The following is a 17409-nucleotide window of genomic DNA, read 5'->3' as shown; positions in this document are numbered from 1 at the left end:
AGAGTGGAAGGAGGAGGGATGGATGAAGGGATGGAGGGATGGAGAAACGGGTGAGGAAGGATGGAGGGATGGGTGGAGAAGCAATGGAAGGCTGAAGGGATGGAGAAATGGATGGAGAAGGATTTAGGGGTGGAAGGAGGGATGGAGAAATGGTGGAAGAAGGATGAAGGGATGGAGAAAGGGGTGAAGGATGGAGGGATGAAGAGTGGAAGAAGGATGGAGGGATGAAGGGATGGAGGGATCAAGAAACGGGTGAGGAAGGATGGAGGGATGGGTGGAGAAGCAGTGGAAGGCTGAGGAGATGGAGAAATGGATGGAGAAGGATTTAGGGGTGGAAGGAGGGATGGAGAAATGGTGGAAGAAGGATGATGGGATGAAGAAATGGATGGAGAAGGATGGAGGGATGGAGAAAGAGTGGAAGGAGGAGGGATGGATGAAGGGATGAAGGGATGGAGAAATGGGTGAGGAAGGATGGAGAAATGGATGGAGAAGGATTTAGGGGTGGAAGGAGGGATGGAGAAATGGTGGAAGAAGGATGGAGGGATGGAGAAATGGGTGAAGGATGGAGGGATGGAGAAAGAGTGGAAGGAGGAGGGATGGATGAAGGGATGGAGGGATGGAGAAATGGGTGAGGAAGGATGGAGAAATGGATGGAGAAGGATTTAGGGGTGGAAGGAGGGATGGAGAAATGGTGGAAGAAGGATGGAGGGATGGAGAAATGGGTGAAGGATGGAGGGATGGAGAAAGAGTGGAAAGAGGAGGGATGGATGAAGGGATGGAGGGATGGAGAAATGGGTGAGGAAGGATGGAGAAATGGATGGAGAAGGATTTAGGGGTGGAAGGAGGGATGGAGAAATGGTGGAAGAAGGATGGAGGGATGGAGAAATGGGTGAAGGATGGAGGGATGGAGAAAGAGTGGAAGGAGGAGGGATGGATGAAGGGATGGAGGGGTGGAGAAATGGGTGAGGAAGGATGGAGAAATGGATGGAGAAGCAGTGGAAGGCTGAGGAGATGGAGAAATGGATGGAGAAGGACAAAGGGGTGGAAGGAGGGATGGAGAAATGGTGGAAGAAGGCTGAAGGGATGAAGAAATGGATGGAGAAGGATGGAGGGATGGAGAAAGAGTGGAAGAAGGAGGGATGGATGAAGGGATGGAGGGATGGAGAAATGGGTGAGGAAGGATGGAGGGATGGGTGGATGGATGAAGAAAGGGGTGAAGAAGGAAGAAGGGACAGCGGGCTCAAGAAACGGGTGAGGAAGGATGGAGAAATGGATGGAGAAGGATTTAGGGGTGGATGGAGGGACAGAGAAATGGTGGAAGAAGGATGGAGGGATGGAGAAATGGGTGAAGGATGGAGGGATGGAGAAAGAGTGGAAGGAGGAGGGATGGATGAAGGGATGGAGGGATGGAGAAACGGGTGAGGAAGGATGGAGGGATGGAGGGATGGGTGGAGAAGCAATGGAAGGCTGAAGGGATGGAGAAATGGATGGAGAAGGATTTAGGGGTGGAAGGAGGGACAGAAATGGTGGAAGAAGGATGAAGGGATGGAGAAAGGGGTGAGGAAGGATGGAGGGATGAAGAGTGGAAGAAGGATGGAGGGATGAAGGGATGGAGGGATCAAGAAACGGGTGAGGAAGGATGGAGGGATGGGTGGAGAAGCAGTGGAAGGCTGAGGAGATGGAGAAATGGATGGAGAAGGACAAAGGGGTGGAAGGAGGGATGGAGAAATGGTGGAAGAAGGATGACGGGATGAAGAAATGGATGGAGAAGGATGGAGGGATGGAGAAAGAGTGGAAGAAGGAGGGATGGATGAAGGGATGAAGGGATGGAGAAATGGGTGAGGAAGGATGGAGGGATGGGTGGATGGATGAAGAAAGGGGTGAAGAAGGATGAAGGGACAGCGGGCTCAAGAAATGGGTGAGGAAGGATGGAGGGATGGGTGGAGAAGGATTTAGGGGTGGAAGGAGGGATGGAGAAACGGTGGAAGAAGGATGGAGGGATGGAGAAATGGGTGAAGGATGGAGGGATGAAGAGTGGAAGAAGGATGGAGGGATGAAGGGATGGAGGGATGGAGAAACGGGTGAGGAAGGATGGAGGGATGGGTGGAGAAGCCATGGAAGGCTGAAGGGATGGAGAAATGGATGGAGAAGGACAAAGGGGTGGAAGGAGGGATGGAGAAATGGTGGAAGAAGGCTGAAGGGATGGAGAAATGGGTGAAGGATGGAGGGATGGAGAAAGAGTGGAAGGAGGAGGGATGGATGAAGGGATGGAGGGATCAAGAAACGGGTGAGGAAGGATGGAGGGATGGGTGGATGGATGAAGAAAGGGGTGAAGAAGGATGAAGGGACAGCGGGCTCAAGAAACGGGTGAGGAAGGATGGAGGGATGGATGAAGAAGCCATGGAAGGCTGAGGAGGTGGAGAAATGGATGGAGAAGGACAAAGGGGTGGAAGGAGGGATGGAGAAATGGTGGAAGAAGGATGAAGGGATGAAGAAATGGATGGAGAAGGATGGAGGGATGGAGAAAGAGTGGAAGGAGGAGGGATGGATGAAGGGATGGAGGGATGGAGAAATGGGTGAGGAAGGATGGAGGGATGGGTGGATGGATGAAGAAAGGGGTGAAGAAGGATGAAGGGACAGCGGGCTCAAGAAATGGGTGAGGAAGGATGGAGGGATGGGTGGAGAAGGATTTAGGGGTGGAAGGAGGGATGGAGAAACGGTGGAAGAAGGATGGAGGGATGGAGAAATGGGTGAAGGATGGAGGGATGGAGAAAGAGTGGAAGAAGGAGGGATGGATGAAGGGATGGAGGGATCAAGAAACGGGTGAGGAAGGATGGAGGGATGGGTGGAGAAGCAGTGGAAGGCTGAAGGGATGGAGAAATGGATGGAGAAGGATTTAGGGGTGGAAGGAGGGATGGAGAAATGGTGGAAGAAGGATGAAGGGATGGAGAAAGGGGTGAAGGATGGAGGGATGAAGAGTGGAAGGAGGATGGAGGGATGAAGGGATGGAGGGATCAAGAAACGGGTGAGGAAGGATGGAGGGATGGGTGGAGAAGCAGTGGAAGGCTGAGGAGGTGGAGAAATGGATGGAGAAGGACAAAGGGGTGGAAGGAGGGATGGAGAAATGGTGGAAGAAGGATGACGGGATGAAGAAATGGATGGAGAAGGATGGAGGGATGGAGAAAGAGTGGAAGGAGGAGGGATGGATGAAGGGATGAAGGGATGGAGAAATGGGTGAGGAAGGATGGAGGGATGGAGGGATGGGTGGAGAAAGGGGTGAAGAAGGAAGAAGGGACAGCGGGCTCAAGAAATGGGTGAGGAAGGATGGAGGGATGGGTGGAGAAGGATTTTGGGGTGGATGGAGGGACAGAAACAGTGGAAGAAGGATGGAGGGATGGAGAAATGGGTGAAGGATGGGGGGATGGAGAAAGAGTGGAAGGAGGAGGGAGGGATGAAGGGATGGAGGGATCAAGAAACGGGTGAGGAAGGATGGAGGGATGGGTGGAGAAGCCATGGAAGGCTGAGGAGGTGGAGAAATGGATGGAGAAGGACAAAGGGGTGGAAGGAGGGATGGAGAAATGGTGGAAGAAGGATGGAGGGATGGAGAAATGGGTGAAGGATGGAGGGATGGAGAAAGAGTGGAAGGAGGAGGGATGGATGAAGGGATGGAGGGATCAAGAAACGGGTGAGGAAGGATGGAGGGATGGGTGGAGAAGGATTTAGGGGTGGAAGGAGGGATGGAGAAATGGTGGAAGAAGGATGACGTGATGGAGAAATGGGTGAAGGATGGAGGGATGGAGAAAGAGTGGAAGGAGGAGGGATGGATGAAGGGATGGAGGGATGGAGAAATGGGTGAGGAAGGATGGAGAAATGGATGGAGAAGGATTTAGGGGTGGAAGGAGGGATGGAGAAACGGTGGAAGAAGGATGGAGGGATGGAGAAATGGGTGAAGGATGGAGGGATGGAGAAAGAGTGGAAGGAGGGGGGATGGATGAAGGGATGGAGGGATCAAGAAACGGGTGAGGAAGGATGGAGGGATGGGTGGAGAAGCCATGGAAGGCTGAAGAGGTGGAGAAATGGATGGAGAAGGACAAAGGGGTGGAAGGAGGGATGGAGAAATGGTGGAAGAAGGCTGAAGGGATGGAGAAACGGATGGAGAATGATTTAGGGGTGGAAGGAGGGATGGAGAAGGGGGTGAGGGAGGATGGAGAGATGGGGAAACGGGCGATGGGGGTTGGAAGGATGAAGAACCCTCCCGGAAGGACAATTGGACGGACCACTGCTCCTCCTGTCCCCACAGCTCCATCCTGCTCATCCAAACACCCCCAGGAGCCCTGCGCCACCAACGGCGTCCCCAACGGCGTCCCCAACGGCGTCCCCAACCCCGTCCCCAACCCCATCCCCGCCATCGCCACCTGCTCCGCCTTGGGCATGGGCCACCTCCGCACCTTCGACCTCCTCCACCGCGACTTCCCCGTCTCCTGCGTCTACCTCCTGGCCGGACTCTGCCCCGGCGCCGGCGGAGCCGAACCCTTCCGCGTCCTGGTACGCGGCGGCCCCGGCGGCATCGTCGGCATCGAGGTCCTCGTGCGTCGCACACGCGTGGGGCTGGAGCCCGGGCGGGTCACGGTGAGCGGCTCCAGGGGCGAGGAAGGGAGGAGGAGGAGGAGGGCGCGCGGATGGCGGCGCGAGGGCGGGGAGGGAGGGGGAGCTGCGAGGAGGGGGTTGTGAGGACGGAGTAAGGCGGGGAGTGAGCCCGGAGGAGGGCTCGGGTGCCGAGTAGCACTTTCTCCCCGTGCTGGGAGTAAGCGGGGACGCGTTTGCCGGCCAAGTGATGAGTAGCGAGTGAGTAGCGGGGGCGTAAAGAGTGTTTTAGCTGGCCTGGACGGCCCAAGGAGCGAGTAGTAAGCAAGTAACGAGTGAGTAGCGAGTGAGCGACGCGAGTAGAGAAGTTGGGAGGATGCAGGGAACGTAGCGGTGCCCGGGGATGCGTAGGGAGTTAAGAGGGAGTAGCGAGCGAGGAGCAAGCGTGTGAGTAAGGAGTAAGGAGGGAGTAAGAGGGGAAATGCAAGCTGGAGGTTAAGGGCTGAGTAGTCAGCGAGTAAAGCGGAAGCCGTGAGGAAGAGGGCTTGTTCCCATCCAGTCCCCGCCACAAGCTGCCTTGGAGGGCTGGTAGCAACTGGTGAGGAGCGAGCGAGTAGCTTGCGAGTAAAGGGTGAGTGGCGAGTGAGTAAACGACGAGTGGTGAGAAACCGAGCCGTGGCGAGTGAGTAAAGGGTGAGTAGTGAGAAAATGGTGAGTGGAGAGTGAGTAAACGATGAGTAGCGAGAAACCGAGCAGTGGCGAGTGAGCAAATAATGAGTAGTGAGAAAAGGGTGAGTGGCGAGTGAGTAAATGATGAGTAGTGAGAAAAGGGTGAGTGGAGAGCGAGTAAACGATGAGTAGCAAGAAACTGAGCAGCGGCGAGTGAGCAAACAATGAGTAGTGAGAAAACGGTGAGTGGCGAGTGAGTAAACGATGAGTAGTGAGAAGCCGAGCAGTGGCGAGTGAGAAAAACAAGCAGTGGTGGGTGAGTAAATGATGAGTGGTGAGAAAACGGTGAGTGGCGAGTGAGTAAACAGTGAGTAGCGAGAAAACGGTGAGTGGCGAGTGAGTAAATCATGAGTGGTGAGAAACCGAGCAGTGGAGAGTGAGAAAACGATGAGTGGCGAGTGAGTAAATTATGAGTAGCGAGAAAACGATGAGTGGCGAGTGAGTAAATGATGAGTAGCGAGAAACCAAGCAGCGGCGAGTGAGAAAATGGTGAGTGGCGAGAAAATGGTGCGTGGCGAGAAACCGAGTGGCGGCGAGTGAGCAAACGATGAGTAGTGAGAAAACGATGAGTGGCGAGTGAGTAAACGATGAGTAGAGAGAAAACGGTGAGTGGCGAGTGAGTAAATTATGAGTAGCGAGAAACCAAGCAGCGGCGAGTAAATGATGAGTAGCAAGAAAACGGTGAGTGGCGAGTGAGTAAACAGTGAGTGGCGAGTAACCGAGCGGCGGCGAGTGAGTAAATGATGAGTAGTAAGAAAACGGTGAGTGGCGAGTGAGTAAATCATGAGTGGCAAGTGAGAAACCGGTGAGTGGCGAGCGAGCAAACAATGAGTGGCGAGTGAGTAAACAGTGAGTAGCAAGAAACTGAGCAGTGGCGAGTGAGAAAATGGTGAGTGGCAAGTGAGCAAATAATGAGTGGCGAGTGAGTAAATGATGAGTAGTAGAAAACGATGAGCGGCGAGTGAGTAAACGATGAGCAGTGAGAAAACGACGAGTGGCGAGTGAGTAAACGATGAGCAGTGAGAAAACGACGAGTGGCGAGTGAGTAAATGATGAGTAGCGAGAAACCAAGCAGCGGCGAGTGAGAAAATGGTGAGTGGTGAGTGAGTAAATGATGAGTAGTAGGAAAACGATGAGTGGCGAGTGAGTAAACCCTGAGTAGTGAGAAGCCAAGCAGTGGTGAGTGAGTAAATGATCAGTAGCGAGAAACCGAGTGGCGGCGAGTGAGCAAACAATGAGTAGTGAGAAAACGGTGAGTGGTGAGTGAGTAAACGATGAGTAGTGAGAAACCGAGCAGTGGCGAGTGAGAAAATGGTGAGTGGTGAGAAAACGGTGAGTGGCGAGTGAGTAAATCATGAGTGGCGAGTGAGTACATCATGAGTGGCGAGTGAGAAACCGGTGAGTGGCAAGTGAGTAAACGATGAGTAGCGAGAAAACGATGAGTGGAGAGTGAGTAAACGATGAGTAGCGAGAAACTGAGCAGTGGCGAGTGAGAAACTGGTGAGTGGTGAGAAAACGGTGAGTGGCGAGTGAGTAAATCATGAGTGGCGAGTGAGTAAACGATGAGTAGCGAGAAAACGATGAGTGGCGAGCGAGTAAATCATGAGTGGCAAGTGAGTAACTCATGAGTGGCGAGTGAGTAGATGAGTGGCGAGTGAGTAACTCATGAGTGGCAAGTGAGTAAATCATGAGTGGCGAGCGAGTAAATCATGAGTGGCGAGTGAGTAAATGATGAGTGGCGAGCGAGTAAATCATGAGTGGCGAGTGAGTAAACCATGAGTGGCGAGTGAGTAAATGATGAAGTGGCGAGCGAGTAAATCATGAGTGGCAAGTGAGTAAATCATGAGTGGCGAGTGAGTAAACCATGAGTGGCGAGTGAGTAAATGATGAAGTGGCGAGCGAGTAAATCATGAGTGGCAAGTGAGTAAATCATGAGTGGCGAGTGAGTAAATGATGAGTGGCGAGCGAGTAAATCATGAGTGGCGAGTGAGTAAACGATGAGTAGCGAGAAAACGGTGAGTGGCGAGCGAGTAACTCATGAGTGGCGAGCGAGTAAATGATGAGTGGCGAGCGAGCAAACGGTGAGTGGCGAGCGAGTAAACGATGAGTGGCGAGCGAGTAAATGATGAGTGGCGAGCGAGTAAACGATGAGTGGCGAGCGAGTAAACGATGAGTGGCGAGCGAGTAACTCATGAGTGGCGAGCGAGCAAACGGTGAGTGGCGAGAAGCCGAGCGGCGGCGAGCGAGCAAGCGCCGCGTCGCTCGTGAGCGAACCCCGAGTAACGAGCGAGTAAACGCCGAGTCGAAAGCAAAGAGGCCGCAGGGCGGCCGCGGGCAGGTTCTGCCCCCCACCCCCCCACCCCCGTGCCCCCCCCTTTAAGGCCCGCGCCCCCCCGTCTCCCCCCCGCCAGGTGGACGGCGTCCCCGCCCGCCTGCCCCACGCCGCGGGGACCTCGGGGGTGACGCTGGCGGCGCGGGGCTGGGAGGTGACGGCGAGGACCCCGCGGGGGGTGACGGTGGCCTTCGACGGGCGCCACGGCCGGGTGAGCGTGCGGGTGCCGGGCGGGTACGGCGGGCGGCTCTGCGGGCTCTGCGGGGACCTGGACGGGGACCCCCGCGACGACGCGGGGGCGGCGGAGGGGTGGCGGGCGGGGGGGGGGGCGGAGGAAGGGTGCGGCGAGGTTTCGGGGTGCGGGGCGGAGGGGAAGGGACGGCCGGAGGGTGGGGGAGAGTGTGGGGTGGTGCTGAGTAAGGAGGGACCCTTCCGGCTCTGCCACGGGACCGTTCACCCTGAAACCTACTACCGGGACTGCGTCGCCGACCGGTGTCACCGCGAGGGCGTCTGCCGCGTCCTCGCCGCCTACGCCGCCGCCTGCCAGGAAGCCGGGAAGAAGGTTCTGGAATGGCGCTCCCAGGGCTTCTGCCGTAAGTCACCCGGGCGTTCGGGGTGGGGTGGGGTGGGGTGGGGGGCCCAGCCCCATAGAGCACCCAGGAAGGGCTCAGAAATCTGGGGGGGGGGGACACCCCAGCCCCATAGAGCACCCAGGAAGGACCCAGATGTCTGGGTGGGGGGGGACACCAGCCCCATAGAGCACCCTGGGGACCCAGATGTCCAGGTTTGGGGGCCCAGCCCCATAGAGTGCCCTGGGGACCCCGACATCTTGGGGGGGGACGGGACACCAGCCCCACAGAGCACCCACGAAGGACCCAGATGTGTTGGTGGGGGGGCCCAGCCCCATAGAGCACCCCAGGGACCCCGACATCCTGGAGGATATGGGACCCCAGCCCCATAGAGCACCCAGGAAGGACCCAGAAATCTGGGGGGTGGGGGACACCAGCCCCATAGAGCACCCAGGAAGGACCCAGAGGTGTTGGTGGGGGGCCCAGCCCCATAGAGCACCCCGGGGACCCCGACATCTCGGGGGGGGGACACACACAGAGTATGGACCCATAGAAGCACCCGGGGGTGGGGGCGGGGGTGTCCCAAGCACCCAGGGGAGGACCCCACCCCCACCCCCCCCGCCCTCCTCTCCCCCAGCACCCGACTGCCCGGCGGGCACCCGCTACGCCGTCTGCGCCCCGGGCCGCACCCAAGGGTGCCGGGAGGGCTGCGTCTCCCCGGCGGGTGCCGGGGGCACCCCGGGGACCTGCCGGGCCGTGGGGAGGCGGCACTACCTGAGCTTCGACGGGGCGACGGCGGCCGTGGGGGACGAGTGCTCCTACGTGGCGGCCCGGAGCTGCGCCCCCGCCGGCGCGCGGCGCCCCGCCTTCGAGGTCGGCGTCACCGACCCGCCCCGGGGCGGGGGAGGCGGCCGGAGGGTCACCGTCACCGTGGAGAGGCGGCGCTGGGTGCTGCGGGGAGGGCGGCCCGGCGTGGTGGAGGTGAGGAGGGGGCGGGGGGGGGGGGGGTGAGGAGGAGGATGGAGGGGTGGAGGGAGATGGGTGGAGGGAGATGGGTGGGGATGGATGGAGATGGATGGATGGATGAAGGATGGAGATGAGATGGATGGAGAAGAATGGAGAAGGATGGATGGAGAAGAATGGAGATGGATGGAGATGACATGGATGGAGATGAGATGGATGGAGATGGATGGATGGAGATGAGATGGATGGAGATGAGATGGATGGAGATGGATGGAGATGGATGGAGATGGATGGATGGAGATGGATGGATGGAGATGAGATGGATGGAGAAGAATGGAGATGGATGGATGGATGGATGGATGAAGGATGGAGATGGATGGAGATGGATGGATGGAGATGAGATGGATGGAGATGAGATGGATGGAGATGGATGGAGATGGATGGAGATGGATGGATGGAGATGAGATGGATGGAGAAGAATGGAGATGGATGGATGGATGAAGGATGGAGATGAGATGGATGGAGAAGAATGGAGAAGGATGGATGGAGAAGAATGGAGATGGATGGAGATGACATGGATGGAGATGAGATGGATGGAGATGGATGGATGGAGATGAGATGGATGGAGATGAGATGGATGGAGATGGATGGAGATGGATGGAGATGGATGGATGGAGATGGATGGATGGAGATGAGATGGATGGAGAAGAATGGAGATGGATGGATGGATGGATGGATGAAGGATGGAGATGGATGGAGATGGATGGATGGAGATGAGATGGATGGAGATGAGATGGATGGAGATGGATGGAGATGGATGGAGATGGATGGAAATGGATGGAGATGGATGGAGATGGATGGAGATGGATGGAGATGGATGGAGATGGATGGATGGAGATGAGATGGATGGAGAAGAATGGAGATGGATGGATGGATGAAGGATGGAGATGAGATGGATGGAGAAGAATGGAGAAGGATGGATGGAGAAGAATGGAGATGGATGGAGATGACATGGATGGAGATGAGATGGATGGAGATGGATGGATGGAGATGAGATGGATGGAGATGAGATGGATGGAGATGGATGGAGATGGATGGAGATGGATGGAGATGGATGGAAATGGATGGAGATGGATGGATGGAGATGAGATGGATGGAGAAGAATGGAGATGGATGGATGGATGGATGAAGGATGGAGATGGATGGAGATGGATGGATGGAGATGAGATGGATGGAGATGAGATGGATGGAGATGGATGGAGATGGATGGAGATGGATGGAAATGGATGGAGATGGATGGAGATGGATGGAGATGGATGGATGGAGATGAGATGGATGGAGAAGAATGGAGATGGATGGATGGATGAAGGATGGAGATGAGATGGATGGAGAAGAATGGAGAAGGATGGATGGAGAAGAATGGAGATGGATGGAGATGACATGGATGGAGATGAGATGGATGGAGATGGATGGATGGAGATGAGATGGATGGAGATGAGATGGATGGAGATGGATGGAGATGGATGGAGATGGATGGAGATGGATGGATGGAGATGAGATGGATGGAGAAGAATGGAGATGGATGGATGGATGGATGAAGGATGGAGAAGGATGGATGGAGATGGATGGATGAAGGATGGAGATGAGATGGATGGAGATGAGATGGATGGAGATGGATGGAGATGGATGGAGATGGATGGATGGAGATGGATGGATGGATGAAGGATAGAGAAGGATGGATGGAGATGGATGGATGAAGGATGGAGATGAGATGGATGGAGAAGGATGGAGATGAGATGGATGGATGAAGGATGGATGGAGAAGGATGGAGATGGATGGAGATGGATGGAGATGGATGGAATGGATGGAAATGGATGGAGATGGATGGATGGAGATGAGATGGATGGAGAAGAATGGAGATGGATGGATGGATGGATGAAGGATGGAGAAGGATGGATGGAGATGGATGGATGAAGGATGGAGATGAGATGGATGGATGAAGAATGGATGGAGAAGGATGGAGATGGATGGAGATGGATGGATGGAGAAAGATGGATGGAGATGGATGGATGGAGAAGGATGGATGGAGATGGATGGATGAAGGATGGAGATGAGATGGATGGATGAAGGATGGATGGAGAAGGATGGAGATGGATGGAGATGGATGGAGATGGATGGAGATGAGATGGATGGAGAAGAATGGAGATGGATGGATGGATGAAGGATGGAGAAGGATGGATGGAGATGGATGGATGAAGGATGGAGATGAGATGGATGGATGAAGAATGGATGGAGAAGGATGGAGATGGATGGAGATGGATGGATGGAGAAGAGATGGATGGAGATGGATGGATGGAGAAGGATGGATGGAGATGGATGGATGAAGGATGGAGATGAGATGGATGGATGAAGGATGGATGGAGAAGGATGGAGATGGATGGAGATGGATGGAAATGGATGGAGATGGATGGAGATGGATGGATGGAGATGAGATGGATGGAGAAGAATGGAGATGGATGGATGGATGAAGGATGGAGAAGGATGGATGGAGATGGATATGAACGGATGAAGGATAGAGATGAGATGGATGGATGAAGGATGGATGGAGAAGGATGGAGATGGATGGAGATGGATGGAAATGGATGGAGATGGATGGAGATGGATGGAGATGGATGGAGATGGATGGAGATGGATGGAGATGGATGGAGATGGATGGATGGAGATGAGATGGATGAAGAAGAATGGAGATGGATGGATGGATGAAGGATGGAGAAGGATGGATGGAGATGGATGGAGATGAACGGATGAAGGATAGAGATGAGATGGATGGATGAAGGATGGATGGAGAAGGATGGAGATGGATGGAGATGGATGGATGGAGAAGAGATGGATGGAGAAGAATGGAGATGGATGGATGGAGAAGAATGGAGATGGATGGATGGATGAAGGATGGAGAAGGATGGATGGAGATGGATGGAGATGGATGGATGAAGGATGGATGGAGAAGGATGGAGATGGATGGATGGATGGAGATGAGACAGATGGAGAAGGATGGAGATGAGATGGATGGATGAAGGATGGAGAAGGATGGGGATGAGATGGATGCAGAAGGAAGGATGGATGGAGAAGGATGGATGGATGGATGGAGAAGGTTGGAAGGATGGATGGAGAAGGGATGGAGAAGGTTGGAAGGATGGAGAAGAAGGCATGGAGAAGGTTGGAAGGATGGATGGAGTGATGGAGAAGGTTAGAAGGATGGAGAAGTTTGGAAGGATGGAGAAGGAGGGATGGACAAGGTTGGAAGGATGGATGGAGAAGGAGGGATGGATGGAGAAGAATGGATGGAGAAGGTTGGAGGGATGGAGAAGGTTGGAGGGACGGATGGAGAAGGATGGAGGGATGGATGGAGAAGGTTGGATGGAGAAGGTTGGAGGGATGGATGGAGAAGGTTGGAGGGACGGATGGAGAAGGATGGAGGGATGGATGGAGAAGGTTGGAGGGATGGAGAAGGTTGGAGGGATGGAGAAGGTTGGAGGGATGGATGGAGAATGTTGGAGGGATGGATGGAGAAGGTTGGAGGGATGGAGAAGGTTGGAGGGATGGATGGAGAAGGTTGGAGGGATGGAGAAGGTTGGAGGGATGGATGGAGAAGGTTGGAGGGATGGATGGAGAAGGTTGGAGGGATGGAGAAGGTTGGAGGGATGGATGGAGAAGGTTGGAGGGATGGATGGAGAAGGTTGGAGGGATGGATGGAGAAGGTTGGATGGAGAAGGTTGGATGGAGAAGGTTGGAGGGATGGAGAAGGTTGGAGGGATGGATGGAGAAGGTTGGATGGAGAAGGTTGGAGGGATGGAGAAGGTTGGAGGGATGGATGGAGAAGGTTGGAGGGAGAAGGTTGGAGGGAGAAGGTTGGAGGGAGAAGGTTGGAGGGATGGAGAAGGTTGGAGGGATGGAGAAGGTTGGAGGGATGGAGAAGGTTGGAAGGACGGATGGATGGAGAAGACTGGCTGGCTGGCTGAGGAGGACAATCGGGCTAGAAGGAAGAGGGCGGAGGACCAGGTGGGGCAGCCAAGAGGTCCCCCCGCTCACCCCCACCCCACCCCACCCCACCCCACGCAGGTGGACGGCACCGCGGTGCCGCTGCCCTTCTGCTCGCGGGGCCGGGGCGTCTGCGTGACAGCCCAGGGTGCCACCACCCTTCTCCTGGCCGACTTCGGCCTCCGCGTGGCCGCCGGCCCCGGGGCCGCGGTGGCCGTCACCGTGGCCCCGGGCTACCGCAACGTCACCTGCGGCCTCTGCGGCAACTTCGACGGCCACCTCCACAACGACCACCTCCACGACGGCCACCTCCACGACGACCATCTCCACGACGGCCACCTCCACGACGACCATCTCCAGAAGGTGGCCACCACCGTGGCCACGTGTCATCGGCCCTGTCCCGGTCCCGCGTGTCCCCCCTGTCGCCAGCCCCCCAAGAGGGCCTTCGTCCACGCCGAGCTCTGTGGTCTTCTCCGGGCCCCCCGAGGTCCCTTTGGGGACTGTCACACCGTGGTCCACCCCGGGATCTTCTTCGACGTCTGCCTCCGGGAGCTCTGCGAGGCCCCTGGGGACAAAGAGGTCCTCAGCGAGGTCCTGGGCGCCTATGAGGCCGCTTGCCGCCAGGCCGGGGCTCGGGTGGGACCCTGGAGCACCCCCAACGTCTGCCGTGAGTTGGGGACCATGGGGAGATGGGGTGGGAGGGGGACAACGGGGCTGTGGGTCCTCTGGGGGGGGGCGTTCTGCTTGTGGGGTTCAGCCATGATGGCCATCCATGATGTCACCTACGCCTACGTGTCCACCCAAGACTTTCCTACGTGTCCACGATGACCTCTGTGTGTCCACCCATGATGTTCTCCAGCTCTCTGTCCATCCATGACATCCCTGTGTCCATGATGTTCTCCAGCTCTGTCCATCCATGACATCCCTACGTGTCCATGATGACCTCTGTGTGTCCACCCATGATGTTCTCCAGCTCTCTGTCCATCCATGACATCCCTACGTGTCCATGATGACCTCTGTGTGTCCACCCATGATGTTCTCCAGCTCTCTGTCCATCCATGACATCCCTGTGTCCATGATGTTCTCCAGCTCTGTCCATCCATGACATCCCTACGTGTCCATGATGACCTCTGTGTGTCCACCCATGATGTTCTCCAGCTCTCTGTCCATCCATGACATCCCTGTGTCCATGATGTTCTCCAGCTCTGTCCATCCATGACATCCCTACGTGTCCATGATGACCTCTGTGTGTCCACCCATGATGTTCTCCAGCTCTCTGTCCATCCATGACATCCCTACGTGTCCATGATGACCTCTGTGTGTCCACCCATGATGTTCTCCAGCTCTCTGTCCATCCATGACATCCCTGTGTCCATGATGTTCTCCAGCTCTGTCCATCCATGACATCCCTACGTGTCCATGATGACCTCTGTGTGTCCACCCATGATGTTCTCCAGCTCTCTGTCCATCCATGACATCCCTGTGTGTCCATGATGTTCTCCACCTCTCTGTCCATCCATGACATCCCTATGTGTCCATGATGACCTCTGTGTGTCCACCCATGATGTCCTCCAGCTCTCTGTCCATCCATGACATCCCTATGTGTCCATGATGACCTCTGTGTGTCCACCCATGATGTTCTCCACCTCTCTGTCCATCCATGACATCCCTGTGTCCATGATGTTCTCCAGCTCTCTGTCCATCCATGACATCCCTACGTGTCCATGATGACCTCTGTGTGTCCACCCATGATGTTCTCCAGCTCTCTGTCCATCCGTGACATCCCCATGCCTCCATGACGTTCTCCAGCTCTCTGTCCATCTGCGACCTCCCTACGTGTCCACCTGTGGTGTCCCCTCCGTTTCTCTTAATCCGTGACATCCCTGCGTGTCCTTCCATGACGTCCTCCACCTCTCTGTCCACCGGTGACATCCCTACGTGGCCATCATGTCTTCTGTCCATGCCTCCATGATGTTCTCCACCTCCCTGTCCATCCGTGACATCTCTACCTGTCCGTGATGGCCTTCACGTGTCCATCCGTGACATCCCCGTGTGTCCATGATGTTCTCCACCTCTCTGTCCATCCGTGACATCCCCATGTGTCCATGACATCCTCCACCTCTCTGTCCACCGGTGACATCCCTAGGTGGCCATCATGTCTTCTGTCCATGCCTCCATGACGTTCTCCACCTCTCTGTCCATCCGTGACATCCCCATGTGTCCATGATGGCCTTCACGTGTCCATCCGTGACATCCCCATGTGTCCATGATGTTCTCCACCTCTCTGTCCACCCGTGACATCTCTACCTGTCCGTGATGGCCTTCACGTGTCCATCCGTGACATCCCCGTGTGTCCATGACGTCCTCCAATTCTCTGTCCACCGGTGACATCCCTACGTGGCCATCATGTCTTCTGTCCATGCCTCCATGACGTTCTCCACCTCTCTGTCCATCCGTGACATCCCCATGTGTCCATGATGTTCTCCATCTCTCTGTCCATCTGTGACATCTCTACCTGTCCGTGATGGCCTTCACGTGTCCATCCGTGACATCCCCATGTGTCCATGACCTTCTCCACCTCTCTGTCCATCCGTGACATCCCCATGTGTCCATGATGTTCTCCACCTCTCTGTCCACCGGTGACATCCCCGTCTGTTCATGACGTTCTCCACCTCTGTCCATCCGTGACATCTCTACCTGTCCGTGATGGCCTTCACGTGTCCATCCGTGACATCCCCATGTGTCCATGACCTTCTCCACCTCTGTCCATCCGTGACATCCCCATGTGTCCATGACGTCCTCCACCTCTCTGTCCACCGGTGACATCCCTAGGTGGCCATCATGTCTTCTGTCTATGCCTCCATGACATTCTCCACCTCTCTGTCCATCCGTGACATCCCCATGCCTCCATGACGTTCTCCACCTCTCTGTCCATCCGTGACATCCCCATGTGTCCATGATGTTCTCCATCTCTCTGTCCATCTGTGACATCTCTACCTGTCCGTGATGGCCTTCACGTGTCCATCCGTGACATCCCCATGTGTCCATGACCTTCTCCACCTCTGTCCATCCGTGACATCCCCATGTGTCCATGACGTCCTCCACCTCTCTGTCCATCCGTGACATCCCTAGGTGGCCATCATGTCTTCTGTCTATGCCTCCATGACGTTCTCCACCTCTCTGTCCATCCGTGACATCCCCATGTGTCCATGATGGCCTTCACGTGTCCATCCGTGACATCCCCATGTGTCCATGACATCCTCCACCTCTCTGTCCACCGGTGACATCCCTAGGTGGCCATCATGTCTTCTCTCCATGCCTCCATGACGTCCTCCACCTCTCTGTCCATCCGTGACACCCCTACGTGTCCCCGCCGTCCCCAAGGCATCTGTGATGTCCTCCACCTCCGTCCACCTGTGACCTCCCTCCCCGTCCCCTCCACGATGTCCCCTGTCCCTCCCCACCGCCTCACGTGTCCCCCGCGTCCCTCCAGCTCCGTGGTGCCCCGAGGACTCTCGCTGCCGGCCGGGTGTCACCTGCGTCCCCCATCGAACGCTGCTGCCGCGGGACCTGTCCGCAGGTGAGGGGACACCACGGGGGTGAGGACAGGGAGGGGGGGGGGACGGGAGGGGACCTCCAGGTGAGGGGACACCATGGGGACGAGGGATGGGAGGACCTCCAGGTGAAGGAAGGCGATGGGGACGGGGACGGGGAGAAGCCAGGAAGAGGAGAGGAAGGGAAGGATGAGGAGATGGGTGGATGGATGAGGAGATGAAGGAACCAAGGAAGAAGGACGGATGGACGGTTGGGGGAACGGAACCATAGAAGAAGGAGGAACGGTTAGGTGGACAAATCAAGGAGCTTCTTCAATGGTTTCTCCATCCATCCGTTCATGGAGATATGGGTGGAGAAAGCACTGAAGGTGGATGGATGGATGGATGGATGGAGAAACCATCAAAGAAGTTCTCCAATGATTGCTCCATCCATCCGTTCATGGAAATATGGGTGGAGAAACCAGTGAAGATGGATGGATGGATGGATGGATGGATGGATGGAGAAACCATCAAAGAAGTTCTTCTATGGTTTCTCCATCCCTCCATTCATGAAGATATGGGTGGAGAAACCCTTGAAGGTGGATGGATGGATGGATGGATGGATGGATGGATGGAGAAACCAGTGAAGGTGGATGGATGG

The 17409-nt window shown here is 55.6% G+C and overlaps 1 pseudogene; it reads right to left on the bottom strand.

Annotated features, from left to right (window-relative positions):
- Positions 1–241: 241 nt before the first annotated feature.
- Positions 242–4054, bottom strand: LOC142404216 (uncharacterized; annotated as a pseudogene).
- Positions 4055–17409: the final 13355 nt, after the last annotated feature.

This window comes from Mycteria americana, unplaced genomic scaffold (genome assembly GCF_035582795.1).
Source record: "Mycteria americana isolate JAX WOST 10 ecotype Jacksonville Zoo and Gardens unplaced genomic scaffold, USCA_MyAme_1.0 Scaffold_95, whole genome shotgun sequence".
Taxonomy (NCBI): domain Eukaryota; kingdom Metazoa; phylum Chordata; class Aves; order Ciconiiformes; family Ciconiidae; genus Mycteria; species Mycteria americana.
Note: the sequence above shows the minus strand (reverse complement) of the source record. Positions and strands in the feature narration are given on the sequence as shown.